Here is a 23,673-nt window from a genome sequence, read left to right on the forward strand (position 1 = left end):
ATGTAGATCCAAACATGGTGAGAACAGCGCTGGTCATCTAAAAAGTAGATCGAATAGACAGAAAAGACTCCACCAAACTTCGTTTAAAAGTCAAATTAATTTGACTGCCATTGCTTTTATAACGGATTCATGGATACACAATGTAATCATATTGAGCTATGTTTCATATATATAGTGACTTAAAAGTGATTAAAAAAAACAGCAGAGTCTCGCGGGCCGGATTGAGAAGCTGTGCGGGCCGGATCCGGCCCGCGGGCCGTAGTTTGAGAACCCCTGGCTTAAATTAACACTGTGACTCTCTTATTCACTGAGTCAATAATGTGAACACACTTTGAACACTTCACACTGTAAGATAGCCACAGTGTGAATTTATAACTCAGTGTTGAATTTGGGCATTTCCAATCTCATATTCACACAGTCCACTATATGAACACAATGTAAAGATGTCTCACTGAAGAGGTATCCACAGTGTGAAATTATACTACAACTACTGTAGACACACTGCAAACACAGTACAAACACACTGTGAACACACTGTAAACACACTGAATGCACTGTGAACACTCTGCAAACACACTGCAAACACACTGTAAACACACTGCAAACACACTGTAAACACAATGTGAATGTGAACACACTATGAACACACTTTAAACACACTGTAAACACACTGTAAAGACACTGTAAAAACACTGCAAACAGACCTGCCAACTCTGGGAATGAAAAACTGTATTCTGTGATAAAAACAAGTGGAATGCCTCTGGCGGTCTCACCTGCATCACGCGATTCAATATAGCAGCAGTGCTGACTTTGAAAACTACTATAACTTTCACAAGATGTTCAGTGATACTTGGTTACTCTTATGTACACGTTTTATGAACTAGACCAATACACTTACAGAGATATGATGGTAATTCAACAAATACCCCCAACATGGCCAAGTTCATTGACCTTACATGACCTTTGACCTTGGTCATGTGACATGAAACTCATGCAGGATGTTCAGTGATACTTGATTACTCTTATGTCCAAGTTTCATGAGTCATGTCCAAGTTTCATGAGTCAGATCCATAAACTTTCAAAGTTATGATGGTCATTCAACAGATACCCCCATTATGGCCAAAGTTCATTGACCTTTGACCTTGGTCATGTGACCTGAAATGCGCACAGGATGTTCAGTGATACTTGATTACTCTTATGACCAAGTTTTATGAACTAGACCAATATACTTTCAAAGTCATAATGTAATTCAACAGATACCCCCAACATGGTCTAAGTTCATTGACCCTAAATGACCTTTGACCTTGGTCATGTGACATGAAACTCATGCAGGATGTTCAGTAATACTTGATTAACATTATGGTCAAGTTTCATGAACTAGGTCCATATACTTTCTAAGTTAAGTTGTCATTTCACAAACTTAACCTTCGGTTAATATTTGGTGTTGACGCCGCCGCCGCCGGAAAAGCGGCGCCTATAGTCTCACTCTGCTATGCAGGTGAGACAAAAACTGTATTTTTCCCAAAAAAAGTGTATTTCTTAATAAAATGCTTGGCGCACTCGCTCATCGCGGCGCTCAAGCTGCATGCAAGCTAAAATGCGCAATGCTCTTGCAGATGAAAAAAAGACATTGAAACATGTGTATACATGTATCTTCACCATGGTTTTAACAAAATGATTGAAAAAAAAACAAGTCACCTGAAATAACATTGATCTAATAACCATATTTGTTTTATGAAATAGAGATATATAGAGATGATTTTTCTCAATAAATTACGATTTTGTAAAAAAAAAAAAATTATAAAATTATTTTATTTTTTTACAAAAACCTTTTTTGAAAGAAAAAACGTACTGCCGTATTTTGGTTGCAAAAACGTACTAAATACGCCTAAAACGTACTGGTTGGCAGGTCTGTGCGAACACACTGCGAACACATTGTGAACACACTGTAAACACACTGTGAACATACTTTTATGTGTTAACACACTGCGAACACACTGTGTAACTGTGTGTACTTTCCTGCAGGACATAGTCTTGGATACCGACACACTTGTCTACACCCTTACTTCATATCTTCTGAAGATCCCAAAGGCTCATTCACATATGATGCAACAAAGCGTGCAATGAATCACAGTAACAACTCTCAGCAACAATTCACAGCAACAACTCTCAGCAACGATTCACAGCAACAAATTTCAGCAAAAACTCTCAGTGACAAGCTCAACAACATTCCTAACCAATGGGATATGAGGCATCCAACAAACAGTTACAGATGCAAGAAACATATTGTTGAAGTCTGGCTACAGAAAACTGCATTCCAATCACAGTTTAAATAGTGCAATTTCAATTGATTCCTGTGTTACAAGAACAATTGGCCCTTTTTAAACCTCAAAACTATAGATGAAATCCTTATGACAATATACATGAATATCATTATAATGCTGCAAGTGTGTTCTCACAGTGTAGTCTTAGACAGTAGAGTTTCATATAATTACGCTTTATCTAGTGTGTACAAAAGGTCAAATAATGCTTTGTGCAATAGATCCATGAAATCTGTACAGTAAAAAAAACCTATTCCTGTTTAAACCTCTTTTTGTGAATTTGGACCAATGAGTAATAATGTGAGTATTCATTCTTAGCATTACCCGCTGTTGGAAAATTGGTTGCATCATTACATGAACACTGTGAACAATAATGCTGCATTACTTCTCACCAGGGAGTTGTTCTCATTATATGTGAACAAGTCTTTAATGGCTCTCCTTCAAGAGTTTTGCAATGGCCTTTAATTTCTCACTGTATCTGAACAAGTCTTTAATGCCTTTTAAGAGTCTTGCAACAGCCTTTCATTTCTATCCTTTTCTTATAATATCTCACCATATCTGAACAAGTCTTCTAATGACTCTCATTCAAGAGTTTTGCAATGGCCTTTAATTTTCTTTCTTTTTTTCATTTTTCACCGTATCTGAACAAGCCTTTTAAAGACTAATTTTCAAGAGTTTTGCAAAGGCCTTTCATTCTCATCCTTTTTTTTTTCTTATTTCTCACCGTATCTGAAGAAGTCTTCTAATGACTCACCTTCAAGACTTTTGCAATGGCCTTTAATTTTCATTCTTTTTTTTTTATATCTCACCATATCTGAACAGGGGCCCGTTGCAGAAAGAGTTGCATTCAAACGCAACTCTAAAAATCATGCGCAACTTTATTTTCAACCAATCAACAGCGTGCATTTTGGACTTGCGATTGATTTTTGTACTTGCGTTTAAACGCAACTCTTTCTGCAACGGACCCCAGGTCTTTTAGAGTCTGTTTCAAGGGTTTTGCAGTGGCCTTTAACTTTCATTCTTTTTTTTTTTTTTTCACCGTATATAAAAGTCTTTAATGACTTTATTTTCAAGAGTTTTTGCAACAACCTTTAATTATCATCTTTATTTTTTTATTTCTCACCCTATCTGAACAAGTCTTTCATGACTCACATTCAAGAGTTTTACAATAGGCTTTGATTTTTTTTATTTATTATGCACCATCTATCTAGTGAACTATCTAGGGAACTCTTCCTACCCTTCCTAGAATAAAATCATAGTATCTGTACCAAGCTCTAGAAATTATTCAATTTGATTGGCTGATAACCATATTGTCATAGAATTCAGTCTTTGTGCCTTTGTTTATGATTGATAACATGTGCCATGAAACCAGGTCATGACATGTTTACATTCTCTAATGAGCTATTTGTAGCAGCTGTTCATCAAATATGACCAACTTCTTCCCACTTGTTTCTCCTGCTAATTCTATTCATTAATTCTGAATCTCCATAGGTATTCAAAGTTTTCCTTATGTGCCCTGGGCCCCTGAACACATAAAATAGGGACAGGTGGTTACGAAATCTCCACACAAAAAATATGTTTATTAAAATTACTCTTTAGTAGATACCATCAGATTTATCAGATTTAACTACATCGGAACACAAAATAATCAAGCACGGGATATGCTCTTTCGTAAGTTTTCCCCATAGGACTTCTCCTGTAAAATATGGATTGTTGGCAATTATGCATCTATTCCATCATATCCACCAATGATTAAGGTTTCATTGTTGCCCATATCTGTGGATGTATGCCAAGAGAGGCTTAATCCTTCTTCATCTCCCCGGCCCATTTTTTCAACCTCCACAAAGTCATCTATAATTTCCCTGAAGAGACGATGGATATCATGTGGCCACCCCTCCCCCCCCCCTTAATCACTGTCTGGCATGCATGTATTTGTCTGTTCTTTAAAGATCCAGACCGGACCCGAAAATGAAATTGATAAATTATATACCAATCGAAAGCTTATAAGCTACTAAATACAGCAAGGTATGCTTTATGCATTTTCACCGCTTCCCAGCTGAGTATTTTGCTTAAGAATATTCCAATTATCGGGCTTCGAACCCCGCTTAGAAAATAGGCTTTATTGTGCTTTTCACCTGCCTCGAGACCGTGACGTCACGTTGTGTAAGAAGCGTCGTGATTCCATAGGTTTGTACACAGAAAAAGTGGGTGATTTTTTTGCTTTCCAGATAACGCATTTCATTCTCTTCACTTCTATCACAGAGGGATATCACATATATTTTTACCCACAAGCTTGAATTTATGAAATCTACAGTTTTAAACTAGTTTTTGCCATATTTTATTTCCTGCTTATTTGGCGCAGATTTCAATTCTATCTGCATTTAGATTATGTATAACAACTTTTCCTGACATAGCAATTTAGGCCCAATAAGAGCCAAACAAAGAAATCACAAAAAAGGTAGTGAATAGTTGCAGGTTTACAAAAATTTGAACAGTGAATAATTTTGAGTGCCATTTTCATCTGAAAACGAAAAAAAATAATGGATTCATAACATGGAAATGGAATAAAATACCCAATGCTTTTGTACACAAACCTATGGAATCACAACCCTCCTGACACAACGTGATGTCATCATTTCCAGGCGACGTGGGGGTGCTCAATCGAAGCGTACTTTGGAGGAGCAGTTTCTTTGATTTTTATTTTATATTTTTAACTATTGGAAGGAGATATATGTAATATTTTTGGTATATTTGTATTGTATGAATCATTACCTTTATTTTGATATATGATTGTTTTTACACCGGTCAGGGTCTTTAATATTGATCTCCTAAAATGTGATGCACAAATTTAATATGGACAACCCTCCATCAAATTGTTTAAAAATTTGTTCTGAAAATGGCATTGTTCAACTTTGTTTAATGCTGTAAAAAAGATTATCTTAATAATTCTCACATAGTCCTCTTCTTTCTTCATCCCCCTTCTGTCTGCCCCCCCCCCCCTTTCTCTCTCGATTTTTTTTTTCTCTCACTATTCTGTAAACAAATTTATTTCTCCCTCACTGCCCTCCTTTTGTCTTTTCTTTTCTGTATTCCTATATTTCTCTTATTTCTGCCTAATAACTTTTCTTTTTTCAATTTTCATTGCATCCCATAGTAAACCCCCCCCCCCAAATCATATCCTTTACCTCCTCTTTTCCAAAATACACAATAGTTTTACATTCCCTATCAGGAATCACCTATACCTATGCAAGACCTACAAAATATTATCAAAATGAGAAGAACATAGTTCCTTGGGGAGACCCTGATCACATTAATCATGCACGTTGAATGCCGCACAAGTTCATGCCCGTTTTCAGCGTGAATTCATTACGGTCAAGATCTATGAATGCTAATCTAATTCTCACACCCACATGTGCCAGGATACCGTCATAGATTGACATATCAGACCATGAAGACTTTCAATTTGAAACGCAGAAGGCAAGATGCAGGGATGGATTTCAATAGTCCCACAATGTGCTAATACATGTAGTAGACTCTGTTTTTCTTCATAACAACTCCATATGTTAAACAACACAATTGCATCGGTGCAATTATTAAACCACGGAGATAAATGATTAAATAATTGTATAGATTCATTTGCACACCTGTATAAGACGTTAAGCAATTAGGAATGCTAAATTGAAGATGGATTATATATCATTCTATAAATGCCCAGGTTAAATCAGCAGAAAAATAATGTGATATTCATTTTTTCAGAATCTTGTGGTCAACACGACAATGACCAGATTAGGATTATAATTTTTTTTTAAGCACATTGGAAGAAATATATAAAAACTAAAAAAGAATAACTTTCTAAATATCACAGTATAAACATGAAATATAACACTACCGCAAAACACTAACAAAATCAAAAGCACAATGTGCGAAAAACTACAAGCAAAAACTGAAAGTTGCATTTCATGCATTCAAAAAATAAAAATTTCATGCAAGTTTTATCAAGAAATGTAGCAGCATTTCTCCCATAATACATTAGATTTAATCTGCAAAATTGACTATAATTTTAATCTATAGGAATACATGTATTCTATCCTTGCGTGCAAGTTTTTAAGCAGCCCCTCCCTCCAAAAGAAGCATTTCTACAGCATGAAAACTAGACCCATGCAATACATGCATTATTAAATTATTTCAAAAAGGAACACACAGTTTTAAGTCAAACGCTACATAAAGCCATCAACATACATGAACCATGCAGAGCAGAGAGGTGTTGATACAGAAAAAAAATGCAATGATAATGAATATTTTATATGAGTTGCAAATGAGGGCAGGCAACTGCATGCAAAGAATGAATTTTTAAACAAAATAATTACTGTTGAATAATGACTATTTCGCTTTATGAGGCATGCATTGGGTTAATCTACAAAATGACGTTGGAGTTGCTGATGGAGATCTAACTTAACGAAACTAGTCCACAGAGCTAGCATGAACATGTATGAGTTAATCATAGCAAATATCAAATGTGATTGCTCTTGCTGATAATATCGTTTTGAATAAATCAAAATAACTAAAGGCAAACAAACAACAGAATTAATATTTCAACTTCGCTTCTTTTTTTTCCCTTTCTCTTAATAGAGTAAAGCCCAGAGCACACTACACAATCCGTTGCTAACCGATTTTCAAAGAAAATGTGATATAATGCATTTGATAATTATGGACATTCCAATCTATAAAATCTTAAAATCAAATTTCTAAATAGCTGATGAATACTGAAATCAAATCAAGACTCCCTGTAGGAATAACAACAAACTAAATTCCAAATCTTAATTGAAGCAGATCTGGACTTTTTCTCCAGCCACAAGGCTTGCAGTAAATTGTCATTTTAGTATTAATTCAGAGCATTATGCTGAACTTCAAATTTAAAATATTTTACTTCTTGGAACTTTCAACCTTAATGCAAAATGTAATTTGTTCAAAAATCGCATCGTATCAGATTATGCAGTGTATGGAGGGCTTATACATGTATGTCCAAACACATGTCAGTTGAATTCATATGATAAATGAACGCCCATGGCTCAATGTAAGGAACACTTTCTCACAATGAGATTGCCTTTTGTACAAAATATACATTCTCAAAATTCACTAGAAACACAAAAACATATATGTATCGTTTCCAAGTTTGAAATTACACGTAGGCACCACATATCACTATCAAAAATGAGCAGCAATAAAGTTTTTTTAATAAATCAAATAGACACACACACAAGTATTTTGAAAACTTCACATTAAAAGAATCATTTTTTTTATCACCACTCATGCCACTAGTGTTGACATAACATATCATTTTTGTATAATATGTACCACTAAATGTACAGTGTGTTCCAGCAAAAACAAATGTATGAGCAGATTTAAATTAACCATTCCCTTACCTTCCACCTGCAACAATAATAATAAGTTGAATCTAACTTGAATTACATTTTTTGCTAGAAAACACTGTTTTTGTAAAATTGAAAAAAAATCCATTCGCTGAACAACTAAATGAAAATGTTGCTTTGAAATTAAATTTGGACCATTTAATCCAGGAATTTTTCAATCTTGTCATCACCATCATTCATATTTTTTCTAATTTTCTTTTAGTAAAATTTACTTCAATTTTCTTTGGACGGAATTTGCAAGGCAGCCACTAATGGGGTGTTGCAAGAAACTTGCGATCAATTTTGCGATCAATTGCAAGTCTATTTTTGGTCCCTAAATCAATCATATGTCTTGCAGTTAATTGCAAATCAGTGATTGATTACTGAACTGCTCCTTGAAAACAAGAAGTTTAATCTGATTTGCTACAGCTAGCGTTGATCTTTCAGTTGTAAAGTTCCAACAGAACATTTGCAATTAATCGCAAATATTTTCTTGCAACACCCCATTAGCCATAAAAAGGCACGTGGAGTTCTGCGACTTCCCGGAATAGCATGTGTACATAAATGAGCTTAGGATGAAATTAAAATGAAAATCGAAAGCGATTTTAAATGGAAACACACCATTGAATCGTGCAGTTTGATGGGCATAATGGGAAGACATCAATGTGCGTGAGAGAAAAACAGAGAGGAGAATGAGGGAGGTTCACATTCGGCTTGCCTTGTAGTCGTTAAAGTGCTTGAACATGGACACTGCCATTGACTTAGCCATTGATCGCTCTGATCCACGCAGTATGAAAGAGTGTGAAAACGAAACGGGGAAGACCTTCGGAAAAACCAAGAAGATTGAAGGGAGATGGGAATGGAAAGAAAGAGAGAGAGAGAAAGACAGAGAGAGTGGGACAGAGAGAAAGAGATTAGGATAGAGAGAAAGAGGGTGAAAGGGAGAAAAAAAGTAAGAGGGGAACAAGGGGATTCATGAGAGAGAGAGAAAGAAAGAGAGAAGGAAGGAAGGAAGGAAGGAAGGAAGGAAGGAAGGAAGGAAGGAAGGAAGGAAGGAAGGAAGGAAGGAAGGAAGGAAGGAAGGAAGGAAGGAAGGAAGGAAGGAAGGAAGGAAGGAAGGAAGGAAGGAAGGAAGGAAGGAAGGAAGGAAGGAAGGAAGGAAGGAAGGAAGGAAGGAAGGAAGGAAGGAAGGAAGGAAGGAAGGAAGGAAGGAAGGAAGGAAGAAAGAAAGAAAGAAAGAAAGAAAGAAAGAAAGAAAGAAAGAAAGAAAGAAAGAAAGAAAGAAAGAAAGAAAGAAAGAAAGAAAGAAAGAAAGAAAGAAAGAAAGATAGAAAGAAAGGAAGAAAGAAAGAAAGGAAGAAAGAAAGAAAGAAAGAAAGAAAGAAAGAAAGAAAGAAAGAAAGAAAGAAAGAAAGAAAGAAAGAAAGAAAGAAAGAAAGAAAGAAAGAAAGAAAGAAAGAAAGAAAAAACGAACGAACGAAAGAAACAAAGAAAGAAACAAAGAAACAAAGAAAGAAACAAAGAAACAAAGAGAGTGAAATATAAAAGAGAGCAAGAGAGGGGAAAAATCAGAATAAGAGAAAAAGATATAGTAGTTGAGTAAGAGAGGGGCAATGAGGTATTAAACAGATAGAGAGAGGGGTAAGGGAGAGGCAAGAAAGGATGATAGAAATAGAGGGAGAGAAGTTAGAGGGAGAGAGAAAGAGAATTATGAGTTTATTAGTAATACTGTTAGTATGATGGATATATGTTTCTGTGTAATTTTTTTTAATGATTAATAATTCAGTTGCCCATCTAATCACGATGCACATACAATGATAGCAAGTTGCATTTTTTAATGCTAAAATAATCATGTGAACACAAATTGCAATTATCATTAGCCGATTTTATAGGGAGCATTTTTGTAGTATTCATCAATCCAATGGTAATGAGATAATCATGGGTTGACGGGGTATGAAGTGCTCAAATCAAGGATTAATTATTCAAACTTTGATAAATTAATATATATCTGGTGGGTGTTTCATAAAAGCTGTTCTTAAGTTACAAGCAACTTTAAAAACTGGTGATCCTTTCTTTGGTGTTGATTGGTGTTGATTAGTTCTTAAGAAAGGATCACCAGTCGTTCCTAAAGTCGCTGGTAATCAACAAACAGCTACATGTATATGAAACGCCCACCTAAACAATTCTAGCTTGAGAAAATGATGTTCAGACCATTTCAAACATACAGTTGAGTTATAAATAATTTATAACAACGCTGTTTACTATGTGAATCCCACAGTAGTTGTTTAAACAAAAAATGAAATTAAAAACATGTAATACAACTTGAAGACAAAGTAACCTTCATGTATATCTAGGTTATCACTTCAATAAATTAGTCATAAAAATTAAAAATATTATAAATTTACTAATAGGGATTTCACAGTTTTTAATACTAGACATTCACGTCTCTAAATTGAAATTATAAGACATTGCCCAGTATGTATATGTAAAATGACAGGATAAACTAGCTACATGTAGATCAAGAACTTCAGGTACAGTGTAATCAAGTAACAATTAGTTAATATCTTAAACTGAGAGAGAAAGCTATTTCATTTAGATCATTTTGGTCATTAAATATAAACATCACACAATGACATTCTATCTACATGTATGGACGTGTTTGATCAATCAATATTAGACCAATAAATCAATTTTGTCTGTAATTATATTGGTAGTACGAAGATGCATGCAACTGAATCAGTAAAAATATAATTAAAAACCATGAAAACACCCTGATGTAATAATTTAGTAATAAACAATAAAAGACAGATATATGTATATGACAGTATTATCATAATACATTGATAAGATTTCAAATTTGGTTTCCAGAATTTCTTTGCACTTTACAAAATCTAGAACAGTGGTCCACTGGTTGTTTTCTTCTCCGCAATGCATTACATATATCTGGGTCATAAGGATACAGTGTAGGCTCCTATATATATTTAAGGGCAATAAAACATCATCCCTGGTGCTTTCAAGGCATGCGAAAATGTAAACAAAACTTGCCACCGAGGCATGCCACATGCAAGAATCCCTTTTGATTACATCTAAAGCAGAAGACGAAAGCCTTCAAAAAGGAACCCATTTCCTCTTGTTGACGGTTCGATCCACATGTGCACCCATGTATTACAACCACACATGGCACATCACACACACACATACATGTATATTATACATACAAAGGTGCATCCTAAAGTCTTTCATCCCCCTTGCCGTCAACGATGAGGAAGAGAGAATAGCAAAAACCGGCATGAATGCAATCTACATTATGTACTCACTCTCCAACTCAGTCGTTGTCGCGTAGCATCCACTAGGAAATAGAAAATCACAAAATGTTTACTGTCAGCATCAATAGCTGTCAGTTATCACCAATGATGAGATTACACAATATCAACAGAGTAGGGGGTTCATAGTAAATGAATGATCTCAATGCAGGAGCTTGGAGAATGCTACGTATTCTTCATTATATATCCATCCATCGAGGCCAGTGACGCAGTGATGTTCTCTTGACGAGAGCTCTCTCTTTTCAACTACGTAGACCCGTAAAAGAGGGTGCCAATCAAACTGAAAGCACTTATTACCAAAGAATTAAAAGCAATGACATTCCACCAACGTGTAGGGGCTTGTACAAGGATTTAATATTGTAGTTTTTAGACAGTTTCAACAGCTCCTAGAGAATATTCGTCCAGTCCACACTGAATAATATTTTGACAATCAATTTTACATCTAAATAGTTTTATTGGTCAGGAAATATCAATCATTCTGAACATCTAAAAGAAATAAAAGGGCACTTTCCCTTCCCCTCAATGATCTCTACACATCATCACAAAAGAATATGGAACAGAGGAATTCAATTCAGGCAGAGGGCGCTACAGGGGGGGCAGGGTTACTGTGTTGTTGTTTTTTTCAGGAAAATAAATATCAAGACAACATCTGGGAAGAAAGAAAAGCATCAAAAAGAACTATGTTAAACCGTATATAACCAGGTTCACTTAATTGAAAAAAATGCCACCTTTATTCCTCCCCCCCCCCATCAAAATATGATATTTTGAAAATAACATCATAACCTACATGTATCTATCAACTCTTGTTTTCTCTTTTGTACATAACCTTTTCGACGGGTAATCACTTTCTTTCTCCCCCCCCCCTTCTCTCTCTCTCTTGTTCTATCTTTTTTTTGTTATAAATACATCATTCTATTTGATTCAGACCCAGTTCTATTGCTCCATACAGTTTCTCTCACGACACATCAAAACAAAACCGAATAAAATACAAGTCAAATTTCAACCAGGTTTGAGTCAACACAGGCGTCTAGCAGCAAGCCAACATATAACACACTTCTCAGTCTCACCAGCACATATAAATTTGAATTTAAAAGCATTAATTGATCGGCTGTTTAATCTCCAAGATTGCTCTGCGGGAGGAGGAAATATCTCATGTTCCCTATCTCTTCTTTCACAGCAAGAAGCAAGGCGTGCAGGATTTGTAAATAAATGCTATTGATTGAGCTGTTAGGGATGGTACTTCACATTTTTAACGTTTTAAAACGGCCTTATTGACATTTCAAAGGCAAAGGTTTGCCATTCGGTGTATGTACTTAAACTCAGTACTGTATCCTGGATAGGTACAATGTTACTTGATCTACACTAGCCCGCTGTGTATATTCTCCATGGGGGCACTGTGGTCTAGAGGTTATTAAGACACTTGTCTTGCAATGTGAGGGATGTGGGTTCGATTCCCAGCCATGGCATGTTTTCCAGATCAGCAAGAAATTAACCCACCTGGTGTTGCACTTAACCCAGGTGAGGTGAATGGGTACCTGGTAGCAAGAAATTCCTTGAATGCACGAGCGCCTATAAGGCGGCTCAGTGAGAGCTGGGGTAGTTATATGGTATAAAAAACATTTCAAGTGCAGTATGAATATACTGTACATGTATACAGAAACTGCGCAGTATAAATGGATGGTCTTGGACCATATTATTATTACTATTTTCCATTTGGTCTCGTCCCTCCCATTTCATATCAATTATTCCCTAAAGTATTTCAATTTAAATTTAATGAACTTTTTTATTGTTCGAAATGAAATCTCAATAGATATACTCCAAATTTCTTTGTGCCCAATTGATCTAGGCCCAAACAGCCACTGTGCAGCGCCAGATCAACGTAGCTCTATCCCTTGAATTGTCGAACACCGAACAGGGTAGCAATTCCGATCTTTAAACATCTTTTGGTTTGACGCGGCCGGGGCTTGAACTCCCAACCTCCCAGTTGTGAGATGGACGCTCTACCAACTGAGCCAAAAAGGTGTAATTTCTTTGAAAAAATAATGAAGTTTCACATGAATTTTTCCAAAGTCACATTGATTTTTCAGTGAGGGAGCAAATTACTAGATTTTTGGATGTGAAGCAAAAAATATTTCAAAGCATAAAAACTGCCAAAAAAAGAGAGCATTTCCTGTTCTTAAAGTTTTTCGTACAATAGATTTAGTGGACCGAATCTATTGTTCTCTGGTGAAACAGGTACATGTAGTCAAAGAATTGTGACTGGTAGTGTACATGTAAGAGGTGTCACATGAGCTCCCTTAATATGGCAGTGTTGCAAGCTATCAAACATATTTCCCTCTGTAAAATTCTTAAAGAGTTTAATCCAAATCACTGAAAAATGGACATTAATTTTATAACATTTGATAGACAATGATTTGCATGCATTCCACGCTCTAGTTGCATGCTAAATCTATGTACTGTAGTCCTACCTTGTACATGTATGTAGCTTATATCTTTCGATTACAATTTTTTAAGGATGATACACTGTAGACATTTTTGCTCAGAAAAAAAACATATTTTCTTCTTTTTTTTCATGATTATGGTGTTCTATTCAAAAGTACAAATATTGGCAATGTTGGAAAATTAAGCATTGAAAAGAAAACAACTGTGAAAGCTACAGCCAACACATTCTTATCTTGCAATAGGAAGAGAAGATAATTAAATGTGTACATGTATATGTCTTGGGGCTCAAGGAAATGAAAATACTTCAAAATTGAGAGCGACATTTACAGATGATCACAACATCCCCCTCCATGTACAACGCATATGGATGTGGCCCAATAATAGAATACATAAGGCATACCAAATTAGGCCTTATGACAATAGGGCATACATAAACATACAATATTTTATTACCAGGCCATTAATTGCGTGCAACCATCCACAATCATTACTAGGAGTTACAGGTACACAAAACAGTTGTAAAGTACATACACAATAAAGGCAAACATGTATGATCCTATAATAGTCAGTGAGCACCCATCGATGTAGACAAACAACTGTTTATATTGATAATATTCACCAGTAGTCATGTAGGCATATAAAATGCAAAATTTACATGTTGGCCTTATGTGAATCTTTCACAGTCTGCACATATATGTATGTAATGTATCCATGTACAAGCATGGACTTATATACAACAAAGTCCATGGTACAAAGCACAGCCTTGAGCACACTACATGGGGTTGTCGTGGTCTAGTGGTTTACAACTCTTGTCTTCCAATTAGAAGGACGTGGGTTCAAATCCCAGCCATGGCATGTTTTCCTTCCGCAAGAAGTTTACCCATTCTGTGCTGCACTCGACCCAGGTGAAGGGAATGGGTACATGTACATGTACCAGGCAGGATTAATTCCTTGTTTGCAACAAGCGCCTTTAGAGCAGGAGCTACATGTACAGCTGGGGTAATGTACATGTACAGTACAGTGCGCCATTGAATAGGCAACTAGATAACTGACGCCTCATTAATGCTATATAAATCATTATTACATCAAAGATCAACTTCATATAACTCCTTCATGTAGCCCCCAAACTCATGTCCATATGATAATCTAAAGTATGGTTTAACTTTGGCCATGCTCTGCAAGCAACTCTTTACTATAATTATGGGATGCTGAAAATGTGAAAATTTTATTTTCTGCCCTCATGCTTTAATGGTGAAGAAAATTCTAGAGATACATCAATTAATTTTAAGTGTGTTATGAGCTAATGAATTGAATCTGTCCTGCTAGAGATTTAGGTCACAATTGGCGATCCATAGTTAAATCAGGGCCGTCTTTCAAAGAGTTGCGATTGATCCAATCAATCACAACTATGGACGGCCAGCAATGTCAACATCTATTATGCATGTTTGTTCAAAATATTTTCTAATTATGATGTATATTTATGCATTCATTGTTTTCTTGAAAATTCAGTGTGCTTATCTTTGTTTACAAAGGACGTTGAGCCAATTTCCTATAGAAAAAATTATGACAGTGATGGATTTCCATAGTTACGATTGATCCAATCAATCGTAACTCTTTGTAAGACGTGCCCCAGAACTTTGCGCCAAGTGTTGGGTTTGATATTGATTCCTTGGGTTACCTTGTTGTCCTGCAATATATTGTGACTGCAACATAAAAGTAACCCCTACCACCTGTCTTCGGTTGGCGTCAGAGTAGGGCATCCGGCTGTAAAATTCTTATTGATCTCCAAAACCTCTCAAGGAATGTATGACACCGTTCTCACTACGGAAACTAGTTTAACGCGTAGTGAGAACAGTCGAAGAGGTCGTGGAAGCGATCTTCCAAATGAGTTTGGAAAACATCTCGCAATGTAGTTAAATTCAAGATCACAATGCCTCGTTAAACTGGTTTTAGCGTGAGGACACAACCGTTCTTCGGGAAGCGATCTTCGCACATTTTGAGCGCGCTACTCCACACGACAGGTGTAGAATGCCCATGCTGCGGTTTCGAACTTCGCGCGAAACGTGTCTACCCACTGAGAGCATTTCCATAGCAACAAGGTCACTTCACGTGATGTGATTTTGAAAACCAGTTTCGTGTGATCAAGTGGGACCGCTAGCAAAGAGATCTTCCAAACTGGTTTCCTGAATAAGTTTCCAGTAAACTAGTTTTAGAAAGTGTAATGAGAACGGTTTCTATGTTGCTCAGCATGGCCATGGGCTACAGCCAGCATGAAGACTTATCATGTGTCTGTGCCTTTTGGCAGGCAGCACCAGCCTGCTATGTACTTCAAAGTTGAGGGAGGAGGATGTAACAAATAGAGTAAGGTCGAGGGAGGGGTGAGGGTGGTTTCTGTGATTGATGAGTGCGAGGTAAATCCAGTCTTCCCCATAGTCGGGGACTAAACCAGATTTAAAACGGTCTGGATCACTACTACTACTTATGCTATTTATGTCCTAACCATCGTTATGATATATTATATGTTGTCATTGATTTATATTTTATATTGGTTTCATAAATGAACTTGAAATTAATTGATGCTGGGTTCTTGGTCTATAAATCTAATCAGAAAAATAATAATTCCAGTAGTTATCAAGTACAGTTCTGTACTCAGTATATTTTTCATTTTAAAATCAACTTACAGAAGGATCCTTCTTTATCTTTGAAGATATTGACTGAATAGCTTGATCCATGGTTTTTCAGCTTCGATGCAGATCCCCAAATCGTTCACACAAATCACAGAAAATGTATATTGCCAAACAAAGTAGGCACTTGCGTGCAATAAAAAGTATACTGAATTCTTCTTGGTTTAAATTAGTTCTAACGGCAAATGCCTAAAGAGCAAGATCTCCAAAATGAAACTTTCCAAAGTACTTATAGGAGAAAAAATGGATAGGGATCAGCCCAAAAGTAGTTTCATCCTCTGTCACTTCCTGAAGAATGAACACCTCTCGGTCTACAAAAAATAATGATCTCGGGCAGTTGTTTTGTATTTCATGTATTAAAGAAATACCAGTATACACTGTAGGCCAACATATTTTGTTCAAATAGAGTATTATTACTCAGCACAAGTTTGCAATGAACAAAAGATTTATGCCTTGTTGCACCTTGTCAATACACCACTTTGACAGGATACAAATAATCTGTGTATCCATAACCTTTCCCCACATATTTTAGAGTTCAGATTTCAGTGCCAAAACTGTAATTCAATTTGATGTCATTGTTTGACAGTGTACTTTAAAGGACAAGTCTACCCCAACAAAAGTTTATTTGAATAAAAAGATAAAAATCCAACAAGCATAACATTGAAATTTCATCAAAATCGGATGTAAAATAAGAAAGTTAAGACATTTTAAAGTTTCGCTTTAATTTCACAAAACAGTTTAAATACATGCACATCCTGGTTGGTATGCAAATGAGGAGACTGATGACATCATCCACTCACTATTTCTTTTGTATTTTATTATATGGAATATGAAATATTATAATTTTCTCCTCATTGTCAAGTGAAACAACGATTAATTCCTCCATGAACATGTGGAATTAGCATTGTTTAATATTATATAGTTCAATCAAGTTGGCCCCAACTGTCAAATTTGTAAAAAAAATGAAATATTGTGTAATTCAAACAATAAAAACACCAAAAAAATAGTGAGTGAGGGACATCATCGACTGTCTCATTTGCATGTCACTGATTTGTGCATATTTTGTGAAAAATAAGCAGAACTTTAACATTTCATAACTTTCTTATTTTACATATTTGATGAAATTTTCAGCGTTATGCTAGTTTGATTTTTCTCTGTTTATTCAAATCGACATTTTTCTGTGGTGGACTTGACCTTTAAATAGAGCATGTCACATATTGATACACTGTGTATCATAAAAAAATACATAGACTAGGATTGAACGAAATAATCAAACAAATTATGACCTGCTAACCCAATAACCAATAATGAGTTGTCCAAATTGAATTCTTCAATTTTAATTGAGCATGCAAAAATATATTAAAAGCTTACAATATACTTCATCAAAAGTGATCACACAAGTACTTGATTGAATAAAGAAGTAATGATGAGAGCTTCGAAAAAATACAGGAGAAAACAAGGTTTGAAGTTCCGTGTTCAATCAAGCATGAGATTTGCAACTGATCAATTTTGGTGAAACGTCCACGTAGTCCAGAAATAAAATTGTTTCCAAGAAACTCTTGAACATGTATCTCATCTTTTATTTAATTTAACAACCTCCAATTTTTTAGAGCATGAAGAAGAAGAATGATTCTTTCAGATGAGCTAATTTCCTATATATTTTTTTTTCTTTTAGAAGACCAACTTCTACATGTAACTTTTTTTTACAGAGAATCTTCCCTGGTGAAATATTGTTGATTTGGGGTGCCTGGTCACAAGTAATGCCAACACTCACAAGAATGTTTACAATACAATTTCAATTAAAGAAAGATGCTACACTAATTATCACATGATCATAGACACATAGTTATACTGTGCTTTATTATAAACAATTATGCCTCAACATACTTTCATTCAGTCAGCAGACTTCAGACAGTTTATAGCTTACAGGTTAAATCTAAAATTTGAGAGTTGAAAATTTGTGTTACTCTGCACAAGGAAATAAGAAGAAAAAAAGGTAAATTAGTCTGATAATTATTTTTATCAAAAAAGAAACATGTTCCAACAAACAAGTGGAATGCCTCTGGCCGTCTCACCTGCATCACGCGATTCAATATAGCAGCAGTGCTGATTTTGAAAACTACTATAACTCGCACAAGATGTTCAGTGATACTTGGTTACTCTGTTTTCCACGTTTTATGAACTAGACCAATACACTTATAGAGATATGATGGCAATTCAACAAATACCCCCAACGTGGCCAAAGTTCTTTGACCTTACATGACCTTTGACCTTGATCATGTGACCTGAAACTCGCACAGGATGTTCAGTGATACTTGATTACTATTATGTCCAAGTTTTATGAACTAGACCAACACACTTTCAAATTTATGGCTGTAATTCAACAAATACCCCAATTTGGCCAAAGTTCATTGACCCTAAATGACCTTTGACCTTGATCATGTGACCTGAAACTTGCACAGGATGTTCAGTAATACTTGATTACTATTATGTCCAAGTTTCATGAATCAGATCCATAAACTTTCAAAGTTATGATGGTAATTCAACAGATACCCCCAATTCGGCCAAAGTTCATTGACCCTAAATGACCTTTGACCTTGGTCATGTGATGTGAAACTCATGCAGGATGTTCAGTGATACTTGATTAACCTTATGTATAAGTTTCATGAACTAGGTCCATATATTTTCTAAGTTATGATGACATTTCAAAAACTTAACCTTAGGTTAAGATTTTGATGTTGATTCCCCCAACATGGTCTAAGTTCATTGACCCTAAATGACCTTTGACCTTGGTCATGTGACATGAAACTCAGGCAGGATGTTCAGTAATACTTGATTAACCTTATGGCCAAGTTTCATGAACTAGGTCCATATACTTTCTAAGTTATGCTGTCATTTCAAAAACTTAACCTCAGGTTAAGATTTGGTGTTGACGCCGCCGTCGCCGCCGCCGCCGCCGTCGCCGCCGCCGTCGCCGCCGCCGTCGCCGTCGGAAAAGCGGCGCCTATAGTCTCACTCTGCTATGCAGGTGAGACAAAAACAGGAATGGATGTGAGGGAGTGCCAAATAAATTATAAACAAATAAACAAGTATTTTAATGTCACATTCCCAGATGTTTTAGTATAAGAAATTCCCTCTTGTTTAATCTAGGCAACTCCCTCCCTCTCATCAAGTATTCAGTATCCCCTTTCTCCCCCGCCCCCATACCCTTTCTCCCCTGCCCCCTTCCCCTTCTCCTCTCACCTCCCCTCCCTTTCCTAGTCTTCAGGCACAGACCCTGATTGAAACTTTGATCAACAAGTGAGTCTTCACTACCTACATGTAGTCTTTACACATGACAATGCACAAGTCACACATTTAGGCAACATAAACAAACCACTTTCCAGGAGCGAAAGATGACTTTGAACAAGAAACTATCCCCTCTCCTAACTTTCCCACTACCCCCCCCCCCTCAAAGTGTGTCATATGCATAGCCATTTGCAGTAATTTAGCTTATAAAGTGGGCCTGATCTGTCTCCTTACATGTATGTCTGAAACTAAAAGCACCTGTCTCTCTCTAACCCGACAACATCAGCGCCCACCCTGCCTGGTTGACACCTACATTAGAGTATTGGACAGTATACCTAAAGAACAACAACAACAAATAATGTTGATGAGCGTTAATGCACGATTCCTGAATAAGGCTTCCAATTTTTGATTCAGTTCTATCATAGAAAGATCCATGAAGATTTCATCAATGGGTTCTTTCCACAAATTCCTGACAAACGAAAAAGGGGACTCTCGCTCACAAACTTTAAGCAAATGGCTTCAGCAAGTTCAAAACCCAGCAACGAACTCAAACTCAAAATCCCTTGCTTTTAATACCTCTCTCCTGCACACACAAAATCTCTTGCCAAGGTTGTGGTCACCCTCTACATCATTGAGCATCTCCAAAGGATCAATTACCCTCATTTCTCGCACCACACTGAATTGCTTTGGCCCTCTTTCAACATTGGTCAATCTCACCAACATTCTGTCACCACCCCGGTCATCAAATGGTATTTTCAACATTTAAGCTACATGTATTAACTGAGAACAGGGCCCCATCTTACAAAGACTTACGATTGATCCAATCAATCGTAACTCTAGATGAAAATCCATCAGTATCATAATTTTTTTCTACAGGAAATTTGCAAAATGTCCTTATTAAAACAAAGGAGAACAAACAAAATTGTCAAGAAATCAATGAATTTATAGATACACATTCTCATCATAACTAGAAATTTATTTGAACAAACATGCATTTCATATGTTGACTTTGCTGGCTTTCCATAGTTGCAACTGATTGAATCAATCACAACTCTTTGTAAGATACTGCAACAAAATGTGGAAAGAGAATTTCCCCCTGAGCAATCCTCTTTCCATAGTTTGTTGCAGCACACTATACTAGTCTAGTAGACAAATATTTAAAAGACCTACATATCAGTATCTTTTCTCTCCTCTTTACTGTATTTTTTTCTGTGATTTGATATAACCTGGAACACCTCAGAAGTTTTCATGACTTATTTAGTTCATGATTTTCAATATTTGTTCTCACTCAATCAGATTCAAGGTTTTCAGTAGCTCATATAAGTGAAAATCACCCCTTTTGTAATAGAGAATAAGTTAGGACAACGCTTTGCCGTGCTGCTCCAGTAACAGTGCCAGCTATGACGAAGATCTTCTGGGACCCGTTGCATAAAGCTTTTGCCTTAAAAAAACTCTGGCAAATAAAAATAAAACTCAGATGGCAAACAGAATTATGCCATTGAAACTTACACATTAAAAAACTCTGAAAAAAATTTCAAGATTTTTTTATTTAAATGCAACAGGGTCCTGACATGGCTTGAAGCCTCACAAGCGAAAGCTTACCAAACAGGTAGATTTTCATGATTGTGGATAAAATAACATTTACTCAATGTCTTCAAATTCACACCTAGCAGATGAACCTTTCCAGTAATTCATGAAATGCTTGCCTCACCGGGGGAGTGTTTCATCAACATTTTCATCCGACAAGTTGTCAGATCTGACATCTTTCTCTGATGTTGATTGGCTGAGAGGTACTGTTACTATCTATGGTAACTGTCGGATAAAATGGGACTTGTCGGATAAAACGTCCGACAAGTCCTTTCATGAAACGCTCCCCTGGTAGAGTGACCAATGGATTTGTGGTCAGACATGCCACACATTGAACTAGAATAAAATCTTTTGAAAGAAGAAATTTGAGAGTGACTGGATAAATTCAGATATCTCGATTAATTTAAACATTTGATTCGAAATAACAAATGTTGTCACTTGTGAACATGCGTAGGGTTATTGATGCAGATCTTTGCATATTAGATTACTTTTTATACTCCCCAGGCCCCAAACAAAAATTATACTTGGAGGCATTTGAATAACCAAGCTATTTTCTTCTTCATCCTACACTGACTGCCTCCTTCAATCCTGAAGATTCTTGCAGTATTGTAGTACCGGGGGCCGGCAGGTGCAATACACCGGGTGAACACCCTACTCTTTGACGAATAGTGTATTGGTTTTAACGTGCATAGGTTGTGACTCTCTTATACACAGGACCAACATTTGCGTCCTTTCCGATGGACGGAGTGTTTTCCAACTGCATTCACACCTGCACTGAATACAGTGGTGAGGCACGCTAACACACAACGCTATAACATCAGATTTTTTGTTAGACGCGTTTCGGCATGAGCGGGACTCGAACCCCTCACGTTGAGATCTACGATCTTATCCGAAACATGCGCTCTAACCGACTGAGCTACGCTGCCTATACTCCCTATACTCCCTATACTCTATAAGTTAATAATTCATAATTCATTTAAAAAAAGTATGACATGGTGTTGTAACTACGGGGCTTGGGGCAATTTCACTCCCGAAATGCTAATAATAGCCCTGGAAACTAGGATAATTAATAAGGAGCCCTGGACAATCCCCATTCATTACACTTTAAATAATAAGCTTATAATCCAATTTTTCAGATTCAGGTAGTAATTTCAGGGTTTCCTAAATCAGTCAACAGACATGTCACCATCTCTAATTTAGTAATAAAGTAAGCATATGATTTAAAAAAATGAGTCCCGCTGCACTTTGTGCGCTAGCCACTGGCAATATCTAGTAAGAAGCCGGGGGGGGGGGGCACTTACATTGACGAGAGGATACCATGCGTGACCAAAAAAACACATAAAAAGGATGTCTTTTTCAAGATAGGGCACGTTAAGTACGTAACGTAATAAGGGTGTCAAAAACACTAAAATAATGAAAAGAGGGTATCTATTTTGCTAGGAAAGCTATATGTTTAGGGTCATATTTGTGATGGTATGAAAATTAAGACTAAAATGTTTTATAAAGGATGTACTTTTTCCCAAACAGTTAACACTACGTGTTTAGAGTACGATTTGCGCGAGGTGTGACCGATCTGATTATTAATTATTATTTAATAATAAAATTTGGAACTTGATTATTGTAATAATTAAATTATTACAATAATGATTATTCATTATCAAGTTTTAAATTTTATTATTTGTTAAATAATAATTTTTATCTATAAATTGTTCTTCAAAACGGCATTTTGTAACATCGCTTATCGAACTCGAAGCTACGTACATGTACGTCATAACGAAGCGGTTCAAGCTTGTGGTATGTGCGGTGTATATGAATGGATCGAGGGATCTACACGAGATCGGTCTGGTTAGAAACCTCTAATTTTTCACCTTTTTATTAACAGATTTTTGCACCTTCATACGCATTAGGCGAATGAAGGTGTACCGGTACTACCGGTACTAGATCTAAGACTATAGTTAAATCAAACAAATTTATCGTACGTGATTTCTATCTTCACCTCAAAGATGGATTACCTAGGGAAATCCATCTTTGACAAGTGTCTCTTATATGGGAGGGGGTTCAAGACTTCATGATGAAGAATTTATGTCAAAATATTTTAAAATATCATCACGAAGTCCTCAAAGCTAGATGGAGTTAGCACAAGTAGACCACCATGAATTGCCTGCCTCATCTCTGGGCCTGGTCTGGAGCACATCGCATCGAATTGGCATAGCGCGGCTGCTGAGCTGTGCTGGCATTAAGTTACTTAATGAGATGTTTCCAACAAAGCCTCTGTTACAAAAAAGGTATTATATTTACCATATAACTGTCACTTGCTCGAGCAATGATGGATGATTTCCCTCCTTCTGTATTTGTGATGAACTTGTGAGTGAATTAAATCTCTTTTATTTTCTGAGGAGATGTTCACTGATGTTGACAAAATCGTACCGGTGTCAGATTTGCTAGCCTAATTACAAGACTCTATCATTATTAAAATTGTGCAATTTTGAGAAAATATGAACAAAATATGAAAATGACAAAATACCCATCCTACAATGGTTTCACTCAAATTGTGCCATGTTATAAGATATATTTTAAGATTATTTTTCATCACAGTCAGTGTGGATATGAGTTCAAAATT

General features: G+C 36.2%; 1 long non-coding RNA gene across 1 annotated transcript; it reads right to left on the reverse strand.

Moving 5' to 3' along the window:
- Nucleotides 1-4,738: 4,738 nt before the first annotated feature.
- Nucleotides 4,739-11,250, reverse strand: LOC135156678 (uncharacterized). Its single transcript, XR_010295733.1, has 2 exons — nt 11,047-11,250; nt 4,739-8,552 (listed from the first exon to the last, which is right to left on the reverse strand). It is a non-coding gene; the product is annotated as an uncharacterized LOC135156678 (long non-coding RNA).
- Nucleotides 11,251-23,673: the final 12,423 nt, after the last annotated feature.

Source organism: Lytechinus pictus, chromosome 14 (assembly GCF_037042905.1).
Source record: "Lytechinus pictus isolate F3 Inbred chromosome 14, Lp3.0, whole genome shotgun sequence".
Lineage (NCBI taxonomy): Eukaryota > Metazoa > Echinodermata > Echinoidea > Temnopleuroida > Toxopneustidae > Lytechinus > Lytechinus pictus.